The 13,802-nt window shown below is 35.6% G+C and overlaps 1 long non-coding RNA gene across 1 annotated transcript in view; it reads right to left on the bottom strand.

The window, feature by feature from the left end:
• Positions 1-13,802, bottom strand: part of LOC141350066 (uncharacterized) — a 137,673-nt gene that overhangs the window by 99,434 nt on the left and 24,437 nt on the right. The window lies entirely within an intron of this gene.

Here is a 13,802-nt window from a genome sequence, read left to right as displayed (position 1 = left end):
ATAAAAAAAAAACAAACATTTAAATTGTGTAAGATAAATAGTAATTGTGATATTATAAGGACAGCAGATTTTTTTTTACAAACTTAATTAATTGGCACAGTAGACTCTTCACAATTTTACTTTTTTACTTTTATGACCTTGGAACCTTCTGGGGGACCCTTGGGACCCCTGATTTAAAAAGATTTAAACTCTTAAAAAAGACAGGGTTTAGATTAATCCAGGACTAAGCCTTAGTTAAATTAGGACATTTAAGTAGTTTTTACAAACATACCACACAAATAAACAATACTGGTGTGCATCTTGAGGCAACATAATGGCACTGATGTTAAGATGTGTCAGTGCAAGATGTTTTTAAATGAAGGCAGCTCAAATATGCATTTTAGTCTGCGAATAGGATAAGCCCTGTCCAGGAAACCGCCCCAAAAAAGTTCTTTAGAACTTTTTAGGGATTTTCATTGTTTTTTAAGGGACCACTTGGTTTTTTTGGCACCATATTTTTTTAACAGTAAGTGCACAATGTGACAGTGTACCAATGAGGTGAACTTTTAAGATTCTGCAAGCTCACTTCATTATAACCCTCTTGAAACAAAAATTTCCATAATTAATTGACAGGAAAATTACCCTGTTTACAAGATAAAAATGCTTGCCTATGCAAAAATAACAAAAGCTGTGGTGGCAGGGCTGTGCTCTCTATGTATGTGTGGGTTGTTGTCTATAGCCAAAGTTAAAACAGCCCAAGCCTCTATGAGAGGTGTAACCAACCCTGCAAAGTTTACCTCTAACCTGTATAAAAAAAAACACTTTTACCAATAAAGGTATGCAGGGTTGGTGCAAAACGATCCAGGAGTTTGGTTATCCATTCTCTGATGATAGGATTTCCCCTCCATTTGATCACCTGCCAGGTGAAAACTCAACTACACACTTCGGCAAACACCACGATTTGAGGACCATTAACATCTATAGCACAAATGTACAGTATAAGCAAAGTGATTCTTGCTTTACCAAACCCCACTAATAGTTTCAAACAGATAAAAATGGTTGTTTTCTGAATCAGAGCAAAAATGTCACCTTGTCTGTAAAATCCAGACTAAAGCCTCATAATCTGAGAGATTTGGAGCATTAATGTTTGATTTCAATCTTTGACATGACCTTAGTCGATATTAAAAATACAGTGTGGGTACCCTTGGTAAATATGAGCAAAGAAAGCTATAAAAAAAATCTGTAATGTTTCTTCTTTTAAGCTTTAACAAAAAAGTAAAATATAAAATACAAATTAAATAGGCCTAATATTTGTTGTTTCTGACATGTGTAACCTTAATAAATATGAAACAAGATAAAAGGTGCAAAAGAATGCGTTGACATAATCTGTTAAAATGTTCTTTGATATTTACATAGAAGGTATGTGGCTTTATTAAGTGCAAAAAATATCCAGAAAAGTTTTACATGTGTTATTTGTGACTTGAATGAAATGGTCTGTTTTGCCCTATTCATTATTCATGAATAATAATGTTGAGCTCTGCTCTGATTGCTCTGCTCTGAGGCTCATGTCAGAAGCTCACATTAGTAAACAGACCTTTTATTTTGAGCCCGTATGAGAAGAAAATACAGATTTTGAAGAACAACTAATTGTTAACTAATAGAACTTTAGCTAAACGCTAGCATATAGCATTTATTGTAGCACTCAGCAGTCACAACTTTGTTTTTAGCATTTTGTAATAAATTTGATGTGTAATTTAATGTTGGGGGTGTACATTTCGACTGTGACATCACAGTCAGTGTTATGTTGAGATTGATTTGTTTTCCAGCGGTCTTTTGTGTGCACAAGGTTTATCTAAAAATGAAGAAACAAATGTGTTTGAGGCTCATGATATGTCATTGCCATGTACAGAGCTCTTATTATTCATATATGCCTATACAGTTTTTCATTCTATGGCACCTTTAATATAATGACATTATTTGCGTCTCCACCAATGTCAAAATCAAAACCCATTTTTATTTACTTTGATGTTTGTTATGTATCAATGTCCAGGTGAAAGATTTTACCATGACCCATTATAAGATTTTTAGCAGAGCAAGTCAGGTTTTGACTTCTTTTATCTGTTGGTATTTAATATAATTCATGAAGCCATTTGTCTGAATAAGATGTCCAGGACCTCTGGTATAAAATTAGGTTCAAAACAATGAAGATCCAGTAGTATATTTAACTGTACACATGGAGCACTTTTTAATCCACGTGTGCACCAAAACAATCTTATTCAAAAACATATTTACCAAGGGTGCCCAAACCTTCGAGCCCCACTTTAAATCAAGGTTACATTCAAGGAATGTTCTTTGCATTATTTACGTAGGATGATTTTATATAGACAACTGTAAATGACAAAACAAATGACTTTTCACACACTGGGTCACCTTTGGTATGTCCATGAGTTAGTGTGGTATAAGATCAGGAAGCGTTGGTCAGTTGGCACATACCCAGCTATGTTCCAGTTGTGTATGTTTGATGAGCTCAAGTGTTAATTATTATTGAACATGCGTTGTCAGCAGTGACAAACAGCCAAACGTACCTGTTCACCTCTATTTACAGTCAAATTTTAATCAGACTACAGCTATAACACACACAAGCTAAATGAGGTCAGTGAGCAACAAAGTGATTTTGCATTGTTCTCAACTGTATTGTTGACATTATTATAGAGTGACACAACACGGACTGAAACCTGGTTCACCCAGCAGCAGTGAGTTAATACTGAAAAAAGGGATATATGCTGTTATTATCACCAGCAGAAATCCGGCATGAGGAAAATTATTGGAAGAACAGTCTGTCAAACCTGCTGCACTATCCATCCATAATAATTCAAGCATATAACGGAAAGTTCACCCAAAAATAAAAATTTGGTCATTATTTATTCACTTCTCATACTGCTACGAACCAGTGAGTGATTAATGATGCGATTAAAGGCCCTTTACAGGTTAACATATTGACTGTATAAACTGGACTTAAAAACAGAGTCATCTTGACATTACCTTACTTACCCCTGCACTTTCTAAATGTGCAAAAACAAACTCTGTAAAACCTATAAACACTGTACAAATCAAGCACACGTTTATAGTGAAAGCAGAATGTTTATACAGACAGAATGTCATGTACATTAATTCAGCAGATAGACGACTCTTATAGTACACTCAGTCACAATATAGCACTAACCTACATTTGCAGCACACAGGCATCTAGCACGCTCACAGCGGGAGAGAAAAGGATTATGAGTGTGATATACAGTATAGTGTTCTCTACCACACAAGCATGATGTAATACTGTTAAGGTACTATACTACTTATATGTATTTTGATGAAATATTTATGTGGGGGTGTGTTGAACAGATATATGGGCAGCATCACTTCAGTTCCTCTGTAGAAGATGCTGGAGTCACATTCTCCTCTGGTCCCTCCTAGCGCAAACAGAAATAATGGCACACAGTCATCAATAAAAACCATTTTGTTTGCTTATTTATTTCTTAACACCATTTCAACATTTATTTGAATATTGGTGTGAGCGAGTTACAGTAAACCACAGACAAGTCAGTCTAACTCAGGGGTCTACAGCCTTTTTGTGAGCTGGAGGGCTACTTTTTGGATATAGTCTCAAACCTTTTTTTTTAACTTGTTGATATGTTTTACCATTGTTTAAATTGTTAACATACATAAAAATATAAATAAATAAATAAATTCAAATTAAGACTATTAATGGAATGTGCTTTGGTGGGCAACTCACAAACTCCGTGCACCATGTTGGACACCACTGATCTAACTATTTAGACTAAGCTATTAAACATGCATAAGGATTTTCAAGATCACAGTAAAGTCAAGTGATTTCAATCTTTTGACCAAAAGAGCAAGTTAACCCTCATAAGCCGATTTTCTGTATACGTTAGAGTTCCTTGGGGGTAAAAATGACCAAATAGTGATTACAAAAATATATACATTTTTAATGATACAAATAATGTATCAATTATTTTTTTGTTTACTTCCCATCTATACATTAATGCTGTGTTTTGGGAGATATGAAGTACTTTTGTTTACCACTAAATTCCTCAACTACACAATTAGCTTGCCTGTAAAATATTACATTTTTATGAAAAATTCATATAAATTATGATCTAAATTTGAATTAAATTGTTTTTAGATATTGATCTAAATGTTATGTGTTGAATACGACCATTTGGTGTTTAGAAAAAAAAAACAGAAGAATTACAGTTTAGGAAATAAATCATTTTGACCAGCAGAGGCCCATACACTGCAAAAAATGTCTTTCTTACTTAGTATTTTTGTCTTGTTTTCAGTAGAAATCTAAAAATTGTAAAATCAAGATGTATTTTCTTGATGAGCAAAATTACCTAAGAAAACAAAAAATATACAATTTAAGTGAATTTGTGCTTAAAATAAGCAAAATTATCTGCCAATGGGGTGAGAAAAATGTGCTCAAATTAAGTATTTTTTTGTCTATAAACTAGACTTTTTCTTAGGTCAATTTTCTCATCAAGAAAAAGCATCTTAATTTAAGAATTTTTTTATTTCTGCTGAAAACAAGACAAAGATACTAAGTAAGAAAGTCGTTTTTGTGCAGTGTACACTGCAAAAAAAATTTCAATAATTTTTTTAGTATTTTTGTCTTAAAACATTTAAAAATTCTTAAATTAAGACGCTTCTTGATGAGCAAAAAGACCCAAGAAAATAAGTCTAGTTTTTAGACCAAAAATATACATTTTAAGTGATTTTGTGCATAAACAAGCAAAAAAAAAAAAACTGCCAATGGGTAAGCAAATTATTATGTTTGAGAAAAATGTTCAAGATTTTTTTTGCTTACCCCATTGGCAGATTTTTTTGCTTGTTTTATGCACAAAAACACTTAAAATTGATATGTTTGGTCTAAAAACTAGACTTTTTGCTCATCAAGAAAAAGCATTTTAATTTAAGAATTTATTGATATTTTTACTGAAAACAAGACAAAAATACTAAGAACATTTTTTCTTGAAAATAATTTTTTGTAGTGTAAAGACCCATTAATTTCACTGGATGTGGCCAACTGCTCAAATCACTACTTTAGTGATACATTTTGTGAATTTATGTATATAAACATTATAAAGGACATTAAAAATAAATATTATTTCAAATAGTAGAAGTTTTTGTAGGTTTTGATGCATTTTGAAATGTCTGTTTTTACAAAATGCCACAGATATTTGACTGAATGGAAGTGTGTGTGTGTGTGTGTGTGTCTGTGTCTGTGTCTTTGTGTGTGTGTGCCATGTATGTTTGTGTCTTCATGTGTCTGTGTCTTTATGTGTAAGTTTTACTGTGACTTACGTGTGCGCGCGGGCGTGTGTGTGTGAGCATCAGAGGCCACCAATTTACATTTTTGTTTTGCACATGTGGCTGTTTTTTGCCAAATTCTGTAAAAAAATGCTCTCTGTGAGAGTTATACCTTTGTGTGTGTGTGTGTGTGTGTGTGTGTGTGTGATTGAGCATGTCTTTTCTATATTGCATTTGTGATATAGCAGGCCTACTTTTCTATGTTGAAATTTTCAGATTTATTCTAGATGCATTTTTTTTAACAAATAAAAAGATAAAAGGATTTTTTTGCATTTCTCATTCATTTTCAATTGAGGTAATTTTTACCCTCAAAGGGGATCTTTTGGTATTTTTTACACATCTTTAGAATGACCAAATCAAGCCCAATTTTTTTCATGAATATTGACAGTCTAGAAAAGCCATGTTTTTTTTTTTAACTAAGGAAGAGTGGCTTGGGGGTAAGATTGACCCCAAGGGACTTATTAGGGTTAAATATCATTTTTGATAAGCTACACAAAGAAATAGTTTTGAAGGCACTTGCCTTAACTTTCTCCAGATCTGACCCACCAGGCAGTGATTTCTGGGGTACGTGGAAGGCCTGAGACAGTCAGTAGATACACGTAGTTGGAAAAAAATTGCATAAGCCAAATTACAACATACTAAACTTCCCAAGTGAATTTATTTACAATGAAAGCGTGTGCATACATATTATTGAAACAGACAGGAAGAATGTGTTATTCATTTATTTGTTGGTGTTGCTGCAGTGAATCTCAAACCTTTTTAGCTTGCTGGACTTCATCTGTGGACTTTGACCTGCACTTCACGGCCTGTCTCTGTGGTGAAGTGGACTGCGCAAACCACACTCAATTCAGCACAGTAAAATTACAACATCAGCAAAATAGTTTTTCTGCAAGCTTAGCAAATTTTATACTTGCCTTCTGATCCATGATTTAATTGTTTGCTCAGACACCAGAGATGACAAGAGGAAGCTGAAACACAAAGAGAGGAACCTGATGAAGTCAGACAGAAGACAAAGACCAGAAGTTATCATGGGCACCAGATTCAGCTCAGGCCTGTACTGTCCTACTGCAGGCTATCACTAGATGTCACTACAACACACAGTTTACACACAACACTATATTAAATGTAGAGTGAATGAAAATTATTTACATTTGTCTTTAAAGGCACACAAATACAACCATCACTGAGTGAGTATACTTTATGTAAAGAACGTATTGGTATCGGCCCTGACCATGGGGTCATTTGTGATACATACAATCATATTTCATGTGTTAACTTATGTTTATCAGGCTTCTATATTACACAATGTAACAGAATTACCAAACAAGCAACTCTTTGAAACAGTATGATTTACAGCATTACATGCAGAGATCATCTGACAAGTGGATTGCACTAGTTCTAGCTAGAGGGGTTACAGCTATGACCAAATCTCATGAGACATTGGGTTTATAATTAGGTTTGGGGGTAGATTACTATAGAAAGTATAATAAAGACTAGAGTCAGCTCGCTCACGGGTAGCATTGTGTTTTAATGGTGCACATACTTTTAAATAACCATAACTTGCGATTTTCAAATGGTTTGGTTTCTTACAAATGTTTTTAACGTGGCCATAATTCTGTAGGCTTGAACATGTTTCATGAACATTATTCCTAAGCATGCAGTATCATAGATAGCCTACATCTCTGACATTTAAACAGTTTGAAAATCGGTAGAAAATTAAGCAAGTTATGGTTATTTAAAAGTACATGCACCATTAAAACACAATGCTACGAATGAGCAAGCTGACTGAGACAAGAAGGCTGGCAGGTGTGGACGTCGGTCGACCTCCATTGACCAGCAGCGCAGTGTCTCCCTCATGTGTCTTTCGAATTATGTGCAAGATTTTCTAAATGCTATTATGCGTTAAAAACCTGCTCAGATAATCTTAAAACTAGGTTATAAAACTTACCATAGAATAACAAAAAGAAATGTTTTCTTGGGAAAGTTTAATCGAATTCAAAACTATTTATACGAGTTTTAAATCTGTACTTGTCTCAAGAAATTTAAATAAGTGCGCTAAGAACATGTCTAACTCAAAAGGGCTTTTCACACTGGAAATAGTTAACCCTGGGTTAACAAAATCCTGGGTTATCCGTTTCACACTGGTAATACTCAACCCAGTCTCACGGCAAGTCGTGTTATAGTAACGAAAATTTTGATCAATTCATTCGTGTTTGATGACACGAATTTCCGCTGTTTTTCGTGTCTCTGGAGACGAATGTCTTTTTCGTCCTTCCCAGCATGAATTTCTATCAATGGCTGTTCGTGTCTGTGGCACGACTTTCTTTATCGTGTCATTTTATATTTTGTTTTATCATCGTTGTTTTCTATTTTTTGACCATTGTCGCTTGGGGTTTGGGTTAGAATCACTTTCTGCGACTTCCTAACCCCAACCCCAGCTCTAACCCCAACTCCAGGCGAGAATAGTTTTAAAAGCGGACGAAAAACATGTAGAAACCAATGCAAAAAATAACATCCTAACGCGAACCCCGGATCTAGCCCTAACCCCAAGCGACAATGATTTAAAAATAGGAAACAACGATGAGAAAACAAAATATAAAATGACACGATAAAGAAAGTCGTGCCACAGACACGAACAGCTATTGATAGAAATTCGTGCTGGGAAGGACGAAAAAGACATTCGTCTCCAGAGACACGAAAAACAGCGGAAATTCGTGTCATCAAACACGAATAAATTTATCAAAATTTTCGTTACTATAACACGACTTGCCGTGAGACTGGGTTGAGTATTACCAGTGTGAAACGGATAACCCAGGTTTTCGTTAACCCAGGGTTAAAAGCAGGGTTTACAACAAAGATAACCCAGGGTTAAGCATAGTTTGAAAAACCCTCGATTAGCTGCTTCAGCTGTGTTTAATAACATTCTAACCTTGCTTTGTTTCACACTGTATACTGTTGACACTGAAATGCGGGGTTAACCCCACAAAAGTGGTGTCAATCCTGCTTCCAGGCAAGGTTTAATAACCCTGGGTTAATAAATTGCAAGTGTAAAGCAGGGTTTAGAACAGGGGTGGGCATTCCTGGTCCTGGAGGGCCACTGTCCTGCAAAGTTTAGCTCCAACTCTAATCAAACACAACTGAAAAGCCCAATCAAAGGCTTCAGTATGACTTGGAAATGACATTCAGGTGTGTTTGATTAGAGTTGGAGCTAAACTTTGCAGGATGTGGCCCTCCAGGAATGCCCACGCCTGGTTTAGAACGAAGATAACTCAGGGTTAAGTGCAGTGTGAAAAGCCCTAGTCAACTAGACAACTAAAACTTAAGCTATACATTTTATTTACAATACACATAAAATTAACTTGATGATAAAATTAATGCTTATTACTTATTACCTGTTAAACAGACCTGGTTCTTACAGAACTTAGAATTCCAGTAAAGCACTTTTAAAGTAAACCGAGTCATGCACCAAAACCATGCATTGGGAAACTCAATTTCATTGTAGCACTTGCATGAAATCTTCGTTAATGGATTCTGTATGGCAATTTTTAAAGTGGATCTAATACTCTTAAAGGATGAACTTATTTTGCAGGTCAATTTTTTGTGAAAGTTCATCCTAATGCATTATTTCTGCATATCTTTGAAAACTATATTTTGGCTAATACATTACTTGCAGATAAGTGAAAAGACCAGAGTTCATAACGTTAAACTAGTGTTACATTTGAAAGCTCTGGGGGCTAAAATGAAGGAAAGACACTTCCAAACGATTCATCCACGCCACTGAGTCAACACCACTTAAGATGACGTTTCTGAAGCAAACCGCCGAGCTGCAGGTCCGCCCTGCTGAGAAGAGACCATATAATTCATGCAGCACTGGCCAGTTATCTGAATGCAGGCCTACATATACTGTAAAACAATATAGGCAGGTGTCTCCAATCCCAGATTTGAGCTCAAACCCCAATCAAGCACAGCTGAAGCAGCTAATCAAGATGTTCAGTGTGGCTTGATAATTACAGACAGGTGTGTTGGAGCTGGGTTGGAACTGAAGTCTGCAGGACCATAGCTCACCAGGAGCAAGGTTGAAGACACCCTGGCATATACAGTACAGTAAACACACAGACATTCAACGCAAATACAAAATATTACAAATTCTAATTTTAGGATAAAATTCTTGTTAAGACTAAATTCTGATAGCTTTTAACTAGAGACGCACAGATAAATCAGACAATATCTGTATTGGACAATAAAATCAATTTTCGAACTATTGGCCTATAGCTTAAAAACAGCCGATAGTCATGACCGATATAGACGGTTTCATCGGACGCACGTGATACACGTCTGGATCCGAACTTTACTTCCGGTTTCGTTTTTTTAATGGTCTGACTAGTTGCTAAACTGATCTCTGAACAAATGCCTCGTCGAAAATAACAAAAGTTTTGGTTTCCTAGGTAATCTATGTGTTGTTTTTTGCTTGTAATATAAATAAACTACGTACTTTGTGGTTATTTATTATTAGCAGAGTTTACCGGAAGTTACGTGTGGACTGCGACAGCCACTTGTTCATTATGTTGTTACTGCTGAAACTGTCTATATCCTGTCAATCAGAAGAGAACAGGAAAATGCTATGAATTTGTGCTTTGTGTATAGAAAATGTAAAAAAACAACACGTGTTTAATGTTCAATTTTAATGGTAATTAAATGACTGAATAACCTTTTAATTGTATCTTCAGAATTTAGGTAATTCAAGTTAAAGGGACACTTCACTTTTTTTGAAAATAGACTCATTTTCCAGCTGCCCTACAGTTAAACATTTGATTTTTTACTGTTTTGGAATCAATTCAGCCGATTTCCGTGTCTGGCGGGACCACTTTTAGCATAGCTTAGCACAGTCCATTGAATCTGATTAGACCATTAGCATTGCGCTAAAATATAACCAAAGAGTTTAAATATTTTTCTTATTTAAAACTTGACTCTTCTGTTGTTACATCGTGTACTAAGACCGACAGAAAATTAAAACATGCGATTTTCTAGGCAGATATGACTAGAAACTATACTCTCATTCTGGCGTAATAATCAAAGACTGCAGCAGGCACATATTACACTGCACTCTGGGGTACTACGAAAATTGTACCCTGCTCTTGAAAAAGTTACCAAGGGGACTATTTTCGGGCACTGCGTAATATCATTGCGACAACTGCAGCCATGTTACGACAGCAAAATCTTTGATTATTACGCCAGAATGAGAGTATAGTTCATAGCCATATCTGCCTAGAAAAATGCAACTTTTAATTTTCCAGTGGTCTTAATACAAGATGTAACTACAGAAGAGTCAAGTTTTAAATAGGAAAAATATTGAAACATTTTTGTTATTTTTGAGTGCCATGCTAAATGGTAGAGTTGGGTCCGAGTCCACCTTTGTCGAATACGAGTCAAGACCAAGTCCTTAAACATCAAGTCCGAGTCCAAAAGGGTCCGAGTTGGGCTTAAGTCCGAGTTCCTAAAGGCCGAGTCCAAGTCGAGTCCGCCCGAGTCCAGAAAGTAATTAAATTAAAAAAAGATAAAAAATTTGTATTGTAAATTGTTACTTTCTATTAATACTTTAACCTTTCAACCCATTAAACCAATGGCAATATAAAAAAAGTCATAAAAATACCTCTATTGCATCTTGTCATTGCCATTGAACATTTTTATTTTATGTCAACTAATTTCCTATCAAAAATGATTTCAAAGAAAAGAAAGGGATATAGAGGTATCTTCTTTTTACCAGATGTCTTGCAAATAAATTCTCTATGATTTTCGTAAGCAAAACAAATTATTGCTGACTTCGAGGACATCATAGATGTGTGTGATGTGTGTGTTTGTCTGCACGTATGCGACTGGCTGCTGCCTGCCAGTGTGTTGAAGTAAAATAACAGGACTATCTAGTAGTTAATCAAGTGTTTAAACGTGCATCAATAAACAGATCTCTCTTTTAAAAAAATACATTCCTAGAAGGGGAAAAAGTCTTCTGTATGTGCGGTTCAGAAAATGACAAGAGGCACAAGGTTTGCTGACTAGTGTTGCCTGATCTTGCACTTAAAAAACAGCGAACAAGAAAAATCCAATAATAAACCGAAATAAATTTAAATGCTTTACTTCAAAGATCAAAATATTGGGACCGGCACCTTCACACTTTATTAACACCAAAAACTTGATTGCTTCATGAGCCAAAAGCCATAAACGGTTAAGCGCCAACAGTATTTGCGTTCAAAAAAGCCGAGGACCTGGCAACACTGCAAGACCGCGCGCTGTGAAGCAGCCTCACAAAAGAAGCGTACAAACACAACGCCAAGACAAAGGTTCATTGCAAAACACAATGCTGTTAGATTATTTTGGTCAAAGCTGTGAGTGATAAGCCCGCGAGACGGCAGAACGTTGCTATGGTTATTTGTGTGTCAATCATCACATTTTCGGGAGTGAGTCGTGTTCCGTACAGACATGAAACGAACATTTAGGGGATTCACTCACGCATTTAAATGCGGTTGTCACTTCCAAAAGTTTGCAGTGTGTACGAGAGACTGAGACATTAATTAATTTCTCATCTCAAGTTTATGCTGGTTTTATTGTTACACATGATGCGGACTCGACTGTACTCGGGATATTTTCCGAGTCCAAAATGTCCAAGTCTGTGTCAAGTCGGAGTACAAATTCACCCGAGTGCGTGACAAGTCCGAGTTCATTCAAAATTGGACTCGAGTCCGGACTCGAGTCCCAGTCCAAGTTCGAGTACCCCAACTCTACTAAATGGTCTAATCAGATTCAATGGATAATGCTAAGATATGATAAAAGTGCTAGCACCAGACCCGGGATCAGCTGAATTAATTCCAAAAAGGTAAAAATCAAATGTTTAACTCTAGGGGAGCTGGAAAATGAACATTTAAAAAATAGAGGAGTGTCACTTTAAAGGTATTGCAGAAGATTTTCTTTTTCCGGGTGGATCATCAAGACTATTGGTCCTCCTAGTTGTCAATCAGGAGTGTTGTGCAATTGCATTTTTTTTAAAAGTATAGAAGGCGGTTCTTTTCTAAAATTTGAGAAAATCCTCCTCTACACCTTTAACATAACCAGCAAAGTATCTGTCGATATCAGGCTGAATAATCGGCTATCGGTGGAAAAATATAAAGTCTACTTTCATATGTTTATTACATGTAATATCTCTACTTTTAATAAAACAAATCAATCTAATGTTTTTTATGAAATGTTTTTAATTTTTTGAAAAAATTTTCATTGGGTGTCACTGAGGTGTAGTAGTTGCTAGGGTGTTACTAAACTGTTGCTGAACGTCAATTTGTTGTTTTCAACAATTTTAGTTATAAGGATGTTCTGGGTGGGGCAGTCGGAATCTCCATAAAATTCTGTTCTTTATATTCAGTACAAGTGCGTGGGCTTTTCACCTACTTTCTAATGAAGTTGCACAACCAGAGATATCATGACAAAACAGTGAAAAGCTAAAAAGTTATATATATATAAAAAAATCAATAACCATGTGTGCATTAGAAAAAGTGTACTTATAGCTCAGTTGGTTCGATCCCAGGGAACACACATAATGTAAATCTTGTAATGCACTGTAAGTTGCTTTGGATAAAATATGCCAAATGCTTAAATGTAAATAGTAGATGGTGCGCTCTGTGTAAAGAGTAATAAAAACCATTAACTTTAAATAACAACACCTATTTACCCAATAACCCAAAATTGACAAATCAGATCTGACCAACATATCAGTTTATCGCTTGTACATACAAGGACATTTAGTCACCGGCTTTGATTTTTTAAGACAAAAGCACACACGTTCTAATATTACTTCCAGTCATGTCAATCATATTCTTGCACTGTGATGCTATTTTCTGCCCTGGCCAGTGAGTCAGACCTGCAGCACATATTTAATAACACACTTATTGCCTGAAATTGCACAGACACTGCGAGGGGTAAAACATACAGACGAGAGCTAAAAGAGAGTATTTACTTTCTTAATATGACATAAGAAGCAGACCACAGATTCTCTTAAATTCACACAAACACCTTAAAATACTTAAGGGAATTTAAGTCTTTTCCCATTCAATGAGTCTGGAAAGCTACAGTATAACATACATACAGGTACAGTATACACCAACCACATATGATATATACAGGTAAAATATACAATCATATCCAAATACATTAAATTGCAGATTCAAATTTGCCACCTAAAAATGTCATAAATATATAACGCAGGAACGATTAAAGAAAATGGAGAGAATGAAGACGCTTACCCGGTTGTTCACCGTCAGTAAAAGGGTGCAGCCAGAGAGAGATGCTTTTCGTTTCACGATAGACAGCCTTTCTACACCCCCCTCTCTCTCCCCCTTACACAAAACACACACACACACACAAATCTAACAGCTCTCATGGTCCATTCATAATTTCAC

Source organism: Misgurnus anguillicaudatus, chromosome 16 (assembly GCF_027580225.2).
Source record: "Misgurnus anguillicaudatus chromosome 16, ASM2758022v2, whole genome shotgun sequence".
NCBI lineage: Eukaryota > Metazoa > Chordata > Actinopteri > Cypriniformes > Cobitidae > Misgurnus > Misgurnus anguillicaudatus.
Note: the sequence above shows the minus strand (reverse complement) of the source record. Positions and strands in the feature narration are given on the sequence as shown.